Consider the following 542-nt stretch of genomic DNA (forward strand, 5'->3'; position numbering starts at 1 on the left):
CTGTGACTTTGCAGTCTGTCAGCAGATTTTTGCTTTCAGTGAACTCATTTCTCAGTTGAATGTCAAAAAATATACGTGCACGGCAAAAACTGTTGATTTAGTTCTAGTTTTAATCATTTTAATCTGACAAACAAATGCTAAAATACAGAGTCTGCATAGATGATACAATTTATATATTGATATCTTTTAAGCAATTTGACTTATACATTATTATTCATGTTATTATTATTATTTGCTTCATTTAAAACTGCAATTAATTTAATGAAAATTATAATTAATGAGCAAAACTATCCCCACTTAACTGACTATGTAGACCAGCCGGTGCCATTAGACAGCTACTTGCATCTGACTGCTTTGATTTTCATGCCCACAGGTCGATGCTGAATTTACTTCCTGTCTCCAGAAATGGCCCCTCTGGTTGGCATGGCAACCTCATTTTATTTGCAATTTAAGGAATGTGAAACAGCAGGGGGCGACTGATCTCCACAAATCACACCGCCACAAGGGCTGTACAGAAAGAATCCCACACACGCACCAATGAT

This window comes from Solea solea, chromosome 9 (genome assembly GCF_958295425.1).
Source record: "Solea solea chromosome 9, fSolSol10.1, whole genome shotgun sequence".
NCBI lineage: Eukaryota > Metazoa > Chordata > Actinopteri > Pleuronectiformes > Soleidae > Solea > Solea solea.